General features: G+C 32.8%; 2 long non-coding RNA genes across 2 annotated transcripts in view; both read right to left on the reverse strand.

The window, feature by feature from the left end:
* The window catches only part of LOC127735432 (uncharacterized), a 115,418-nt gene that overhangs the window by 16,296 nt on the left and 80,938 nt on the right, over positions 1-18,184 (reverse strand). The window lies entirely within an intron of this gene.
* LOC127735430 (uncharacterized) lies at positions 16,578-18,026 on the reverse strand. Its single transcript, XR_007998416.1, has 2 exons — positions 17,812-18,026; positions 16,578-16,750 (listed from the first exon to the last, which is right to left on the reverse strand). It is a non-coding gene; the product is annotated as an uncharacterized LOC127735430 (long non-coding RNA).

The following is an 18,184-nucleotide window of genomic DNA, read 5'->3' on the forward strand; positions in this document are numbered from 1 at the left end:
TTTAAGAATTAAAACAAAAATGTAGAATTCCTTATATAAACATGATATAAGCTTATTATTACCCTTGTACATTGTGTATATGAACAACACGTCTCAAAATGGTTAAGGAGGAAATAAAAATTTAAAAAATTAAATCCTCCCACCCGCCCCATATCCACAGTTGTTGTGCATCATAAATTTTTAGAAATGTCTTCTTATAACAGCATTTTAACAAAAACTTATATATAGATGTATTAAGATAAATTTAGTAACTTGTATTAGGACGTCAGCAAAAATTGATAAATAATATAGGCCTATTATGTATTCCATGGAACAGATTTTGTTTTAGTCCATTTTTGTATAAATGTTGCACCTTTATTTTATCTTTTTCTAGATTTTATATGTGGCTCCACTCCTCACCCATTGACATGCTGGTTAAAAAGTAAAGAACACTATATATATATGAATATTTCAGCAAATTATGGTGGCAAATCTGTTAATCTTTTTGGAATAGTAATAAATTTTGCCAAATTATGCAAAAAATATTGTTTTAACAAAAACCCACATACATTTTAATGGAAAAGCCCTCACAAACTTTCATTGCATATTAGCATAGATGCAATAAGAACATTAACTAGTTGATTTATAAATTGTAATGTTTGTGACTCATGTTGACTGAAATGACATTGTATGAAATAAAGTTTGTGCCAAAAAATATTATTACTAGTTTGAACCCAGTATTATATGCAAGTTATTAGTACCTTACTGATGAAGTCAAAGGGAACTATAGGTTTGCACGCCGTTTGTCGGACTATCAGATCAAGTTAACAGTTTTCCACACTTTTTCGTCAGGCTTGAAGATATTTATTTGATATCTCTTGTATAGTTCTGATTGAATGCATTTGTTTTATTTTGTCTCCCCTGTGATGAAACACTATATTTTGGTGTATTGAATGATTGTAAGGTGTACAAGTCAGTCTGACAGCTACATGAACTGTACCATATTTTTATGGTTCATTGGTTAATGTTAAATTCTCACAGTTTGGTCTGTTTCTTAGATACTGTAAGCAGTAAGTCAACAGTATATGATGTATGGAATGATTGCAATCTGTACATTATATATGGTCTGATATTGAACTCATTTGTATGGTTCATTGGTCAATGATCAATTTTCATACTTGCCGGTACTTTGATTTCTCAGATGTTATCAACTATCAGATTTAGTGTGTGGTACAATTGTTTGGTGTATATGACCTTGATCCAACAGAGATTGTGGATTTAAGCAATTAAAGATTATCTGGCTTTCAACAAGGAACAATCGAATAACTCCGTCTCATAGGTGTATAAACAATGTATGAGGGCTTTTAACTAACTCCGACTCATTTAGGTGCATGAAGGTTGTATAGAGTTTACTTATCGAAAAACTGTTTCATTGATATGTGAACGTTATATAGGTTCTATGCTTATCTGATAGCTCGAATAGCTCTGTTTCATTGGTGTATGAACGTTGTATAGGGTTTATACACCTCAAATAAATTTGTCTCATTGGTATATGAACGTTATATAGGGTTTATACCCATCGAATAACTCTGTCTCATTGGTGTATGAACGTTGAATAGGGTATATACCCATTATATAACTGTGTCTTTGGTATATGAACGTTGTATAGGGTTTATACCCATCAAATATTGCTGTCTCATTGGTGTATGAACGTTGTATAGGGTATATACCCATCAAATATTGCTGTCTCATTGGTGTATGAACGTTGTATAGGGTTATACCCATTACATAATTGTCTCATTGGTATATGCACGTTGTAGAAGGTTTATACCAACTGAATAACTGTATCATTGGTGTATGACCGTAAGGTTGTATATTGTTTATACCCATCGGAAAAACTTTGTCTCATTGGTGTATAAACGTTGTATAGGGTTTATACCCATCGAATAACTCTGTCTCATTGGTGTATGAACGTTGTATATGGTATATACCCATTATATAACTGTGTCTCATTGGTGTATGAACGTTGTATAGGGTAATATACCCATTACATAATTGTCTCATTGGTATATGCACGTTGTAGAAGGTTTATACCAACTGAATAACTGTATCATTGGTGTATGACCGTAAGGTTGTATATTGTTTATACCCATCGAATAACTCTGTCTCATTGGTGTATGAACGTTGTATATGGTATATACCCATTATATAACTGTGTCTCATTGGTATATGAACGTTGTATAGGGTTTATACCCATCGAATAACTTTGTCTCATTGGTATATGAACGTTATATAGGGTTTATACCCATCGAATAACTCTGTCTCATTGATGTGTGAACGTTGTATAGGGTATATACCCATCAAATATCGCTGTCTCATTGGTGTATGAACGTTGTATAGGGTATATACCCATTACATAATTGTCTCATTGTTGTATGAACGTTATATAGGGTTTATACCCATCGAATAACTCTGTCTCATTGGTGTATGAACGTTGTTTAGGGTTTATAACCATCGAATAACTCTGTCTCATTGTTGTATGAACGTTATATAGGGTTTATACCCATCGAATAACTCTGTCTCATTGTTGTATGAACGTTATATAGGGTTTATACCCATCGAATAACTCTGTCTCATTGGTGATTAACGTTGTATAGGGTATATACCCATTATATAACTGTGTCTCATTGATATATGAACGTTGTATAGGGTATATACCCATTATATAACTGTGTCTCATTGATATATGAACGTTGTATAGGGTTTATACCAACTGATTAACTGTGTATCATTGGTGTATGATCGTTGTATAGGGTTTATTCCCATGGAATAGCTCTGTCTCATTGGTGTATAAACGTTGTATAGGGTTTATACCCATCAGATATCTCTGTCTCATTGGTGTATGAACGGTGTATAAACGTTGTATAGGGTTTATACCCATCAGATATCTCTGTCTCATTGGTGTATGAACGTTGTATAGGGTTTATACCCATCGAATAACTCTTTTTCGTTGGTGTATGAACGTTGTATAGGGTTTATACCCATCAAATATCTCTGTCTCATTGGTGTATGAACGTTGTATAGGGTATGTACCCATTATATAACTGTGTCTCATTGGTGTATGAACGTTGTATAGGGTATATACCCATTATATAACTTTGTCTCATTGGTGTATGAACGTTGTATAGGGTATATACCCATTACATAACTGTGTCTCATTGGTATATGAACGTTGTAAAGGATTTATACCAATTGAATAACTCTGTCTCATTGGTGTATGAACGTTATATAGGGTTTATACCCATCGAATAACTCTGTCTCATTTGTGTATGAACGTTGTATAGGGTATATACCCATTATATAACTGTGTCTCATTGGTGTATGAACGTTGTATAGGGTATATACCCATTACATAACTGTGTCTCATTGGTATATGAACGTTGTAAAGGATTTATACCAATTGAATAACTCTGTCTCATTGGTGTATGAACGTTATATAGGGTTTATACCCATCGAATAACTCTGCCTCATTGGTGTATGAACGTTGTTTAGTGTTTATAAACATTGAATAACTCTGTCTCTTGTTGTATGAACGTTATATAGGGTTTATACCCATCGAATATCTCTGTCTCATTTGTGTATGAACGTTGTTTAGGATATATACCCTTTAAAACTGTGTCTCATTGGTATTTGAACGTTGTATATGGTTTATATACATCGAATAACTGTGTATCATTGGTGTATGACCGTTGTATAGGGTTTATATCTATTGGATAACTATGTCTCATTGGTATATGAACGTTCTATAGGGTTAATACTCATCGAATATCGCTGTCTCATTGGTGTATAAACGTTGTATAGGGTCTATATTCATCAAATAACTATGTCTCATTGGTGTATGAACGTTGTATAGGGTAATATACCCATTACATAATTGTCTCATTGGTATATGCACGTTGTAGGAGGTTTATACCAACTGAATAACTGTATCATTGGTGTATGACCGTAAGGTTGTATATTGTTTATACCCATCGAATAACTCTGTCTCATTGGTGTATGAACGTTGTATATGGTATATACCCATTATATAACTGTGTCTCATTGGTATATGAACGTTGTATAGGGTTTATACCCATCGAATAACTTTGTCTCATTGGTATATGAACGTTGTATAGGGTTTATACCCATCGAATAACTCTGTCTCATTGATGTATGAACGTTGTATAGGGTATATACCCATCAAATATCGCTGTCTCATTGGTGTATGAACGTTGTATAGGGTATATACCCATTACATAATTGTCTCATTGTTGTATGAACGTTATATAGGGTTTATACCCATCGACTAACTCTGTCTCATTGGTGTATGAACGTTGTTTAGGGTTTATAACCATCGAATAACTCTGTCTCATTGTTGTATGAATGTTATATAGGGTTTATACCCATCGAATAACTCTGTCTCATTGTTGTATGAACGTTATATAGGGTTTATACCCATCGAATAACTCTGTCTCATTGGTGATTAACGTTGTATAGGGTATATACCCATTATATAACTGTGTCTCATTGATATATGAACGTTGTATAGGGTATATACCCATTATATAACTGTGTCTCATTGATATATGAACGTTGTATAGGGTTTATACCAACTGATTAACTGTGTATCATTGGTGTATGATCGTTGTATAGGGTTTATTCCCATGGAATAGCTCTGTCTCATTGGTGTATAAACGTTGTATAGGGTTTATACCCATCGGATATCTCTGTCTCATTGGTGTATGAACGGTGTATAAACGTTGTATAGGGTTTATACCCATCAGATATCTCTGTCTCATTGGTGTATGAACGTTGTATAGGGTTTATACCCATCGAATAACTCTTTTTCGTTGGTGTATGAACGTTGTATAGGGTTTATACCCATCAAATATCTCTGTCTCATTGGTGTATGAACGTTGTATAGGGTATGTACCCATTATATAACTGTGTCTCATTGGTGTATGAACGTTGTATAGGGTATATACCCATTATATAACTTTGTCTCATTGGTGTATGAACGTTGTATAGGGTATATACCCATTACATAACTGTGTCTCATTGGTATATGAACGTTGTAAAGGATTTATACCAACTGAATAACTCTGTCTCATTGGTGTATGAACGTTATATAGGGTTTATACCCATCGAATAACTCTGTCTCATTTGTGTATGAACGTTGTATAGGGTATATACCCATTATATAACTGTGTCTCATTGGTGTATGAACGTTGTATAGGGTATATACCCATTACATAACTGTGTCTCATTGGTATATGAACGTTGTAAAGGATTTATACCAATTGAATAACTCTGTCTCATTGGTGTATGAACGTTATATAGGGTTTATACCCATCGAATAACTCTGCCTCATTGGTGTATGAACGTTGTTTAGTGTTTATAAACATTGAATAACTCTGTCTCTTGTTGTATGAACGTTATATAGGGTTTATACCCATCGAATATCTCTGTCTCATTTGTGTATGAACGTTGTTTAGGATATATACCCTTTAAAACTGTGTCTCATTGGTATTTGAACGTTGTATATGGTTTATATACATCGAATAACTGTGTATCATTGGTGTATGACCGTTGTATAGGGTTTATATCTATTGGATAACTATGTCTCATTGGTATATGAACGTTCTATAGGGTTAATACTCATCGAATATCGCTGTCTCATTGGTGTATAAACGTTGTATAGGGTCTATATTCATCAAATAACTATGTCTCATTGGTGTATGAACGTTGTATAGGGTCTATATCCATCAAATAACTCTGTCTCATTGTTGTATGAACGTTATATAGGGTTTATACCCATAGAATAACTCTGTCTCATTGGTGTATGAACGTTGTTTAGGGTTTATAACCATTGAATAACTCTGTCTCTTGTTGTATGAACGTTATATAGGGTTTATACCCATTACATAACTGTCTCATTGGTGTATGAACGTTATATAGGGTAATATACCCATTACACAACTGTCTCATTGGTATATGCACGTTGTAGAGGGTTTATACCAACTGAATAACTGTATCATTGGTGTATGACCGTTGTATATAGTTTATACCCATCGAAAAAACTTTGTCTCATTGGTGTATAAACGTTGTATAGGGTTTATACCAATCGAATAACTATGTCTAATTGGTGTATGAACGTTATATAGGGTTTATACCAATCGAATATCTCTGTCTCATTTGTGTATGAACGTGGTTTAGGATATATACCCTTTAAAACTGTGTCTCATTGGTATATGAACGTTGTATATGGTTTATATACATCGAATAACTGTGTATCATTGGTGTATGGCCGTTATATAGGGTTTATATCTATTGGATAACTATGTCTAATTGGTATATGAACGTTCTATAGGGTTAATACTCATCGAATAACACTGTCTCATTGGTATATAAACGTTATATAGGGTATATACCCACCGAATAACTCTGTCTCATTGTTGTATGAACGTAATATAGGGTTTATACCCATCGAATAACTCTGTCTCATTGTTGTATGAACGTTATATAGGGTTTATACCCATCGAATAACTCTGTCTCATTGGTGTATGAACGTTGTTTAGGGTTTATAACCGTTGAATAACTCTATATCATTGTTGTATGAACGTTATATAGGGTTTATACCCATCGAATAACTCTGTCTCATTATTGTATGAACGTTATATAGGGTTTATTCCCATCGAATAACTCTGTCTCATTGGTGTATAAACGTTGTATAGGGTATATACCATTACATAACTGTGTCTCATTGGTATATGCACGTTGTATAGGGTTTGTACCCATCGAATAACTCTGTCTCATTGGTGTATAAACGTTGTATAGGGTATATACCCATTATATAACTGTGTCTCATTGGTATATGCACGTTGTATAGGGTTTATACCAACTGATTAACTGTGTATCATTGGTGTATGATCGTTGTATAGGGTTTATTCCCATGGAATAGCTCTGTCTCATTGGTGTATAAACGTTGTATAGGGTTTATACCCATCAGATATCTCTGTCTCATTGGTGTATGAACGTTGTATAGGGTATATACCCATTATATAACTGTGTCTCATTGGTGTATGAACGTTGTATAGGGTATATACCCATTATATAACTGTGTCTCATTGGTGTATGACTGTTGCATAGGGTTTATACCCGTTGAATAACTGTGAATCATTGGTGTATGAACGTTGTATAGGGTTTATACTCATCGAATAACTCTTTTTCGTTGGTGTATAAACGTTGCATAGGGTTTATACCCGTTGAATAACTGTCTCATTGGTATATGAACGTTAAATAGGATTTATACCCATCGAATAACTCTGTCTCATTGGTGTAAGGACGATATAGAGTTTATACCCATCGAATAACTGTGTCTCATTGGTGTATAAACGTTGTATAGGGTCTATATGCATAACTGTGTCTCATTGGTGTATGAACGTTGTATAGGGTATATACCCATTATATAAATGTGTCTCATTGGTGTATGAACGTTGTATAGGGTATATACCCATTACATAACTGTGTCTCATTGGTATATGAACGTTGTATAGGGTTAATACCCATCGAATAACTTTGTCATGGTATATGAACGTTGTATAGGGTCTATACCCATCAAATAACAATGTCTCATTGGTGTATGAACGTTTACAGAGCATATATTTATCGAATAACTCTGTAGAAAAAGTAATTTATTTGGCATTTCAATTAAAGTTGTCTTTTAGTATGTCGTTTTACCTGTGGTGCCACCGGTCAAGTAACCACTAGATTCATTGATTGATGTTTGTTTTACATTCAGGGACAAATATTTCATTCATGTTCAGGACGAGATCATATCAATACAATAGTTATGTAATGTAATCGCTAGACTCCGTCTGTGCAACAAACTATTTACGTCCATTGGCAATTATTTCATTCATGCTCAGAACGGGAACAAATTAATAATGTGAATACAATAGGTTGGTCATATAACCACAGGACTCAGCCGTCTGTCCAATTGACTGGACAGAGTTTTTTTCTCGGCTTCAACGAGACGAAATCCTTTTGTATTTGGTCTGCAGCTTGGTAATGTTGTAGCCATTAAATAAGTACAACCGCTGTGCAGCCACTCAATTGTCCACCTGTATACCTTTATATGTGTTAGCACTTCATCCGTATCACCATGTTTCAAATATATGTCCGCCTGTTTCGATAATATATATTTTATAAGACTGTATCTAAGAACCACTGACAATACTTACAGACTGTACGTAAGAACCACAGACAATACTTACAGACTGTATTTAAGAACCACATACAATACCTAGACTGTATCTAAGAACCACAGACAATACTGACAGACTGCATGTAAGAACCAAAGACAATACTTACAGACTGTATCTAATTACCACAGACAATACATACAGACAGTATGTAAGAAACATAGACACTACTTTCAGACTGTATGTAAGAAACACAGACAATACTTACAGACTGAATCTAAGAACCACAGACAATACTTACAGACTGTACGTAAGAACCAAAGACAAAACTTACAGACCATATATAAGAACCACAGACAATACTTACAGACTGTACGTAAGAACCAAAGACTATACTTACAGACTATATATAAGAACCACAGACAATACTTACAGACTGTATATAAGTACCACAGACAATACTAACAGACTGTATCTTAGAACCACAGACAATACTGACATACCGAATGTAAGAACCAAAGACAATACTGACAGACTGTATGTTAGAACCAAAGACAATACTTACAGACTGTATCTTAGTACCCCAGACAATACTAACAGATTGTTTTTAAGAACCACAGACAATACTTACAGACTGTATCTAGGAATCACAGACAATACTTACAGACTGAATCTAAGTACCTCAGACAATACTAACAGATTGTTTTTAAGAACCACAGACAATACTTACAGACTGTATCTAGGAACCACAGACAATACTTACAGACTGTACATAAGAACCAAAGACAAAACTTACAGACTATATATAAGAACCACAGACAAAACTTACAGACTGTATGTAAGAACCAAAGACAATACTTACAGACCATATATAAGAACCACAGACAATACTTACAGACTGTATGTAAGAACCAAAGACAATACTTACAGACCATATATAAGTACCACAGACAATACTTACAGACCATATATAAGAACCACAGACAATACTTACAGACTGTATGTAAGAACCCTAGACAATACTTACAGACTGTAAAATTAAGTACCACAGACAATACTAACAGACTGTATCTTAGAACCACAGACAATACTGACAGACCATATATAAGTACCACAGACAATACTTACAGACTGTACTTAAGAACCAGACATTACGTACAGACTGTACGTAAGAACCAAAGACAATACTTACAGACTATATATAAGAACCACAGACAATACTTACAGACTGTACGTAAGAACCAGACATTACTTACAGACTGTACGTAAGAACCAAAGACAGTACTTACAGACTATATATAACAAGAGTGCACACGCTGAAATGTCTCACCTTCTTTACTAATCATTTATATTATGTTGATAGTCCTAAATATAAAGCTTTACTACAACTATCACATAAACTTAACATGATCCAAGAAAATGAGGTCAAGGTCATATAAACCAAACAAGAAAAACATGTACACCTTACAATCATTCAATACACTAAATAAAGTTGACCTATTGCTTATAGTTTCTAAGATACAGACTTAACCAAGAAAACTAAACATTGACCAATGAACCATGAAAATGAGGTCAAGGTCAGATGAACCATGCCAGGCAGACATGTACAGCTTGCAATTCTTCCATACAACAAATATAGTTGACCTATTGCTTATAGCTTAAGAAAAACAGACCAAAACACAAAAACTTAACACTGAGCAATGAACCGTGAAAATGAGGTCAAGGTCAAATAAAACTTGCAGGACTGACATATTGATCATAAAATATTTCCATACACCAAATATAGTTGACCTATTGCATAAAGTATTAGAAAAAAAGACCAAAACTCAAAAACTTAACTTTGAACACTGAACCATGAAAATGAGGTCAAGGTCAGATGACACCTGCCAGCTAGACATGTACATCTTACAATTATTCCATACACCAAATATAGTAGACCTATTGCATACATTTTAAGAAAAACAGACCAAAACACAAAAACTTAATTATAACCACTGAACCATGCAAATGAGGTCAAGGTCAGATGACACCTGCCAGTTGGACATGTACATCTTACAGTCCTTCCATACACCAAATATACTAGACCTATTGCTTATAGTATCCGAGATATGGACTTGACCACCAAAACTTAACCTTGTTCACTGATCCATGAAATGAGGTCGAGGTCAAGTGAAAACTGTCTGACAGGCATGAGGACCTTGCAAGGTACGCACATACCAAATATAGTTATCCTATTACTTATAATAAGAGAGAATTTAACATTACAAAAAATCTAAACTTTTTTTTCAAGTAGTCACTGAACCATGAAAATGAGGTCAAGGACATTGGACATGTGACTGACGGAAACTTCGTAACATGAGGCATCTATATACAAAGTATGAAGCATCCAGGTCTTTCACCTTCTAAAATATAAAGCTTCTTAGAAGTTAGCTAACGCCGCGGCCGCCGGATCACTATCCCTTTGTCGAGCTTTCTGCGACAAAAGTCGCAGGCTCGACAAAAACCACAGACAATACTGACAGACTGTATGTAAGAACCAAAGACAATACTTACAGACTGTATCTAAGTACCTCAGACAATACTAACAGACTTTTTTTAAGAACCACAGACAATACTTACTGGTTGTATCTAAAAACCACAGATAATACTTACAGACTGAATCTAAGAATCACAGACAATACTTACAGACTGTATCTAAGAACCACAGACAATAATGACAGACTGTATGTAAGAACCTTAGTCAATACTTACAGACTGTATCTAAGTACAACAGACAATACTAACAGACTGTATCTTAAAACCACAGACAATACTTACAGACTGTATCTAGGAACCACAGAAAATACTTACTGACTTTATCTAAGAACCACAGACAAAACTTACAGACTGAATCTAGGAACCACAGACAATACTTTCAGACTGTATCCAAGTACCACAGACAATACTTTCAAACTGTATCTAAGTACCACAGACACTACTTACAGGCTGTATTTAGGAACCACAGACAATACTGACAGAATGTATATTAGAAACTCAGACAATGCATACCAAGGTTTGCTGTGGGTAAATTATTTCAATTTGCCTTACATATTTTATCATCTATATTTCATAACTCATTGTCTCGTGTACATGCTTATATCTTTCATTATCTATATTTTACTGATTGTTTCATGTACATTTGCCTTATATCTTTCATAATCTATATTTAACTAAATTAGACTAATACCTTTGTTTTTCTGCTTGTATAGGTACAGTAAAAGTACATTTCAAAGGCAAAACATCATATTTGACTTCTAAAAACACACAAGAGTGCACACACTGAAATGTCTCACCTGCTTTACTGACCTTTGATTTTATGAGTCTTATAGATTAAGGTTTCACTACAAGTATCACAGACAATTCACATTTTAGATAAATCCTGTCAGACACACATGCACACCTTACAATAATTCCATATACCAAATATAGTTGATCTATTGCTTATGTAGTACTTGAAAAAAAAGAATAAAACACAAACAAGAGGCTCTCAAGAACCTGAATCGCTCACCTGTTTTTTTTTTGCTTAAAATCTTTCCACAATGATAATTTTGCTTTTCAATATATATTAATGAGTGTAGTAAAAATTCCATTAAAATGTTCTTTGTATCTGTCATATCTTCAAAAGCGAAAAAAATGCATTTTACCACCTATGTACCATTTTAGTCATAGTGGCTATGTTTCTTGACGTACAAGGAAATAAAATAAAAAATTTATACTAGATATTCTGAAACTGATTCAGCCTATGTTTTGCTGAAATTGATTCAGCAGTTTTAAAGCAAGCAAACTAGATGAACAAATTCAGAAAAATTGTCTTTAAAGGGCAGTAACTCCTTAAGGGGTCAATTGAAAATTTTGGTCATTAAACTTTTTTGTAGATCTTATTTTGCTGAACATTTTTGCTGTTTACAGTTTATCTTTATTATTAATAATATTCAAGATAATAACTAAAAACTTATTTTGTAAAAATTTACAAAATTTATGAAAATTGTTAAAAATTGATTATAAAGGGCAATAACTCCTTAAGGGGTCAATTGACCATTTTGGTCATGTTGACTTATTTGTAGGTCTTACTTTGCTGTACATTATTGCTGTTCCTTTGGAACAGTGAGCTAAAAACTTAACATTGACCAGTGAATCATGAAAATTAGATCAAGGTCAGATGAAACCTGCCGGACTGACATGTACCCCTTACAATCATTACATACACAACCTATAATTGACCTAATGCTTCCAGTATTTTAGAAATGGATCTAATCACATAACTTTAACATAAAATGAGGTCAAGGTCAGAAGAACCCTGTCTGACTGAAATGTAGACATTGCAAGGAACCCATATACCAAATAAAGTTATCCTATTACTCATAGTATGTAAGAAATTCACATGACAAACATTGTTTTTCTTTAAGCATATGCTGAACCATGAAAATGAGGCTGAGGACAATGGACATTTGACAGAGGGAAATTTCGTAATATATGGTATCTGCAGCATCTAGGTCTTCTAACTTTTGAAATATAAAGCTTTATACAGACAAAAACTGAAATGAAAGGTGTTTTAAGAAAAATGATCCTGTAACATGATAAAGCCATGTATCATAATTTAAAACCATTACATATTGCATAGACTGTATCTAAGAACCACAGAAACAGCATACACGCTGCATGTTTGAATATTGGGAAAATTCATTCAGACTAGATCTTGGAACTAGACATAACATACTGAGAATATCTAAGAATCACTGACAATACATACATGTATACATGTAGACCCTTTCTAAGAAACCCACATAATTCACACAGATTGTATCCTGATCTAGTTTTACTTAGTTAAAATAGTAGTCATAATTTAATAAAAAATCATTTCACACATGCTTAGCTACAATATTAAGTCCAATGCAGGCTTTATATTGCATTCCTTCTGTAAACAGGAAATGTGAATTTGAATATGACAGTACAACCCTCTTGAAGCAATTTTCTCTCTTGTTTTCTATCTTTTGCTGTTTTATTTTCTATATCATGCAAGTTATATTTAAACGCCATATCTATTATTGGAACAGCTTTCCTTTTAATATACATATTGGATAAAAAATCAATCAAAAAATGTTTAATTAGTTTGGTTCTTTATTATAAAACTTTTAATTTTTCTAAATTTGTATATAGGTAAATGAATACATTACCATAAATACCTAAATAAAGTTTACACAACATTTAAAGAAAATTATCTATACATTAGTGACATGCATAAAGCACAATTTATATTTATCATGCATAATATTATGGTATAAAACAAAAGAGACAAAAAAGTAACCAATTAAAAAATATAGAGCAAGAGGTCACTATGTGGTTTTGAGAGATTTTTTTTTTAATAGGAAGACTAATTCAATTGACATTTTAATCTTTTATAATTTATAGACCAAACACATTATTAACAAATTTACCATTTTCAAAAATTAACAATGCACAAGCAATTTATCTTAGAAAGAGACAATATTTAATGCATTTCCTTTTATACATTTAAATAATTGTAAATTAATAAATTGTGACTTTTTCACTTTCTGTCTTGTAACTCTTAGTCCTTTGACTTCTTTCTGTTTTTCAACACATAATGTCAACAATCAACGAGCATAAAATGTGAATAGTCAATTCCAGTTTAAATATTCATCATAATTTAAAGTAAAATTATTTGTAATAATGAAGTATTTAAAGTAAAATTATTTGCAATAATGAAGTATTAGCATATCATAATCATTATGTATGTTTTTCTGTATTTACAACATTTAAAAATCACATTGTGAGGTATATTAAACTAGATGATAAATGCATCCTCTATACAATGAAGAAAATCCCCAATGAAAAATGAGATTTAGAACTAACCTGAATTATACAAAAAGAATCACTGGTGTGACACTTTCCAAAGTTTTTTTTTGTATGGAGTCTTCATAATTTTTTTTTTAGAAATTTGTATTTAATGTATGCCAAGATTCTCTTATCTTTATTTAGAGAGGCATCCATAGTGGACAGTCCTTCTGGTATATATATTTTTTTCAAAACTAAACATAATTGGGGCGGGGGGGGGGGGGGGGGGGGGGATTTATACTACACATATCAAGAAGAAAAAAAACCAATTCATACCTACAAGGTATTCAAGAATGACATCTTAATATTAGGAAATAAAAAAATTAAAGAAAGTAGTTGTCAATGGTACTCAAGTAGGAAAAGGTTTAAAAAAACATCTAACACATTTCTAATAAACTGCTTCGCTGAGCGCAGCTGGATATGCCCGCAGAGGTCCAACCCTGAACAGCTGGGGCAAAAATAGACACAATATTCAAGCTTGATACAGGTCTGAATTTGGATTGTAATTAAATATTTGACATATTATAGGTTTCTGAATAAATGTAGTCAAAGAACTTGAAATTGGTTATATGAATTAAATTTATATTCAATTAAAGATTTCTTGCTGTTGTGCAATACACTGTGCTGTTGCACAATACTTAGTAAATCTGTTGTCAGACTATAAACAAACAATAACTTCTCAATGTTATATCAGAAATTTATAAAAAAAACTAAAGGGAGGTTATCTTAATAGATATAAATCAGTCATCAAAGTTTAATGAAAACTGCTCTAAGCAGTTTAAGGATATTGTCCAAAAACTTGAAAATCACCCCTTTTTTATGAATAAAATCTTATAACTTGGAAACGTAAAATCTTAAATTTATAATAATCAAAAGGGAGCTTACAACAATAGATATAAACAATTTACCAAAGATTCATAAACAAGAGTGCACACGCTGAAATGTCTCGCCTTCTTTACTAATCATTGATATTATGGTGATAGTCCTAAATATGAAGCTTTATTACAACTGTCACATAAACTTAACATTAACCAAGAAAACTAAACATTGACCAATGAACCATGAAAATGAGGTCAAGGTCAGATGAACCATGCCAGGCAGACATGTACAGTTTAACAATTCTTCCATATAACAAATATAGTTGACCTATTGCTTATAGTTTAAGAAAAACAGACCAAAACACAAAAACTTAACACTGAGCAATGAACCGTGAAAATGAGGTCAAGGTCATATAAAACCTGCGCGACTGACATATAGATCATAAAATATTTCCATACACCAAATATAGTTGACCTATTGCATATAGTATTAGAAAAAAAGGCCAAAACTCAAAAACTTTACTTTGACCACTGAACCATGAAAACGAGGTCAAGGTCAGATGACACCTGCCAGCTAGACATGTACACCTTACAATCATTCCATACACCAAATATAGTAGACCTATTGCATACAGTATAAGAAAAACAGACCAAAACACAAAAACTTAACTATAACCACTGAACCATGAAAATGAGGTCAAGGTCAAATGACACCTGCCAGTTGGACATGTACACCTTACAGTCCTTCCATACACCGAATATACTAGACCTATTGCTTATAGTATCTGAGATATGGACTTGACCACCAAAACTTAACCTTGTTCACTGATCCATGAAATGAGGTCGAGGTCAAGTGAAAACTGTCTGACGAGCATGAGGACCTTGCAAGGTACGCACATACCAAATATAGTTATCCTGCTACTTATAATAAGAGAGAATTTAACATTACAAAAAATGTTAACTTTTTTTTCAAGTAGTCACTGAACCATGAAAATGAGGTCAAGGACATTGGACATGTGACTGACGGAAACTTCGTAACATGAGGCATCCATATAAAAAGTATGAAGCATCCAGGTCTTCCACCTTCTAAAATATAAAGCTTTTAAGAAGTTAGCTAACGCCACCGCCGCCGCCGCTGGATCACTATCCCTATGTCGAGCTTTCTGCGACAAAAGTCGCAGGCTCGACAAAAATGCTGAAAGCATTTTTGAGTTATTGTCCGAAAACTGGAAAATCCCCCTTTTTGTAATGAATAAAACCCCATAAATCAGAAACGTCAAGTCTAAAATTTATAAAAATCAAAAGGGAGCTCATGTCGATAGAAATAAACAATTCACCAAAGTTTCTTGCAAATTGGTGAAATTGTTTTTGAGTTATTGTCCAAAAACTGGAAAATTCCCCCTTTTTTAATGAATAAAACCCACAAAACTCGGAAACGGTAAATCCAAAATTTATAAAAAATGAAAGGGAGCTCACGTGAATAGATATAAACGATTCTACAAAGTTTCATGCATATTGGTTAAAGCATTTTTGAGTTAATGTCCGACATGTTGACTACGGACGGACGGACGGACAGACGGTCAATGGTATACCATAATACGTCCCGTAAACGGGCATATGAAAAGGAGAAATTATAAAACAGATATATCAGAACAATACATTTCCTGAATGTTACATTACTCTATCATAGTGGTAAAATATAAAACAAAAACTCAAAACTAAGTGCAATAAAACAAGTCTTCTCTGTTCTTTAAAATTGTTCTTGCCCTTCACTCTTTGACACTTGTATGGCAAGCACTAAGATTAGTCTTGATAAACCTAAAATGAAATGGCTTTCATGTAAAATTCACAAAATCTGGTTCAATTATAGAAATAAACATTCATTCTAAATGAAAAAAAATAAGTTTAAACTGTTTTGATCACATTTCCACAAGATGACCTGGCTTTTCTTTTGATATATTAAACTCAATTTGGAATGGTGTCTTCGTTTCTGATCTTCCAGTTTGGACATGTTGCAAAAAATACCTTTTTTGGTTTAAAAATATTTTATCAAGTATAATTCATTATACGACTGGAACATCTTTAGCTTGAAAGGTAGATCAAACTATCAAAATATTAAGTGTGATTAAGCGTATCTAAATTTTTTAGAAAAAAAAAAAACTATTAAAATCAAGGGCAGATAATTACATTGATTTGATAGGACAATTTGTTTTGTTTTTATGGGCGGATAGACAGACAGGGTGATTCCTATTATTTAATCACCTCAAAAACTTTGTGGGATGTATAATAAGATGGATAAAGTACAAGATTATATCATGGCAGGAGGTTTTAAACAATAATCTTCAATAGAATTAGCATACAGTACAGTGTAACAATTATATCAGAATTATTTATTTTTTTTTATTTTGGATCTGGAAAATTAAAACTGTACCAGTAAGGTCTCTTCTTATTTTGAAATTAAAGGGAAAAAAAACTAAAAAAAAAAATAATTTGAGAAGACAGTAAAAGTTGATTTTTTGTTCAGGTCTTTAAATAATTCAATTTCTGAATTGATCAAATGTTTAATTAATCCCATGGAAACTGTTTGTAGCAGCATGTCCAGTCTGCCTTACTTCACCAGAGTACTAACCAGATTTTCCATTGGTCAATAAAACATAAAATTTCCATGAAAATTATGGTAAAGATGAATTTAAACATTATCCAATACGCCTGAATTATTAAATGGGTTTTAATGAAGTTGTTAATAGATATAAGAAGTTGTGGTATGAGTGCCAATGAGTTAAGTTTATATGTCTCAAATTAAAAGTATTTTTTTCAGATCAAATAATCCTAAATAAATTTCAGTCTCAAACATAGCATTTTTTTGGGGTGACTGATACCATTGTAGGTCCTGGATTTCTTTCAACATCACCAAATAACACCTGCTCGCTAAAACCTTCACTGTTGTTAAGGCAGATGTTCTTTTGGTTAAAATACTACTCTCAACTTCATTACACTCTGAAACAATATACACATAGATATATATTTATATTATTAGATACAGAACAGAGATAAAGAGTTTTCAGTTGCATTATATACACACTCTTTAACTTGATTGACTTAGTCAGAAAAATGAAAAACGGTAAAAATCTTGAAAAAAATACAATTTCAACAACTAAAGATTGCTTAAACATGTTAAAAGTACATTAATAGTGAATGATTAACTGCAATAATTTATATAATATAAAAAGAACTTTTTACAAACACAAATCA

Source organism: Mytilus californianus, unplaced genomic scaffold, assembly GCF_021869535.1.
Source record: "Mytilus californianus isolate M0D057914Y unplaced genomic scaffold, xbMytCali1.0.p SCAF_3, whole genome shotgun sequence".
Lineage (NCBI taxonomy): Eukaryota > Metazoa > Mollusca > Bivalvia > Mytilida > Mytilidae > Mytilus > Mytilus californianus.